Raw genomic sequence first — 221 nt, 5'->3', positions numbered from 1 at the left:
GCACGGGCCGGGCGCCCTCTCTGTGGGAACGGGGAGCAGCATGTGGGGGAGGCTCTTCCTCAGGGAGGCCCTCCGGCTTCCTCCCCAGCGGAGAACAGACATTCCAGTGTTGGGTGGGGAGGGGGCTCCCGGGCCTGGAGGGCTGGGTGCCCAGGAGGCGCAGCAACACCCAAGCCACAGAGGGGACACGCGGGGAGGGTGGGCCCGGGGCTCAGACCCAG

General features: G+C 71.9%; 1 protein-coding gene across 1 annotated transcript in view; it reads right to left on the bottom strand.

Moving 5' to 3' along the window:
* The window catches only part of PVRL1 (poliovirus receptor-related 1 (herpesvirus entry mediator C)), an 82,602-nt gene that overhangs the window by 16,632 nt on the left and 65,749 nt on the right, over positions 1-221 (bottom strand). The gene's annotated exons all lie outside the window — the stretch shown is intronic.

Source organism: Myotis davidii, unplaced genomic scaffold (assembly GCF_000327345.1).
Source record: "Myotis davidii unplaced genomic scaffold, ASM32734v1 scaffold355, whole genome shotgun sequence".
In the NCBI taxonomy this organism is placed as follows: Eukaryota; Metazoa; Chordata; class Mammalia; order Chiroptera; family Vespertilionidae; genus Myotis; species Myotis davidii.
This window is presented reverse-complemented; position numbering and strand designations above follow the sequence as displayed.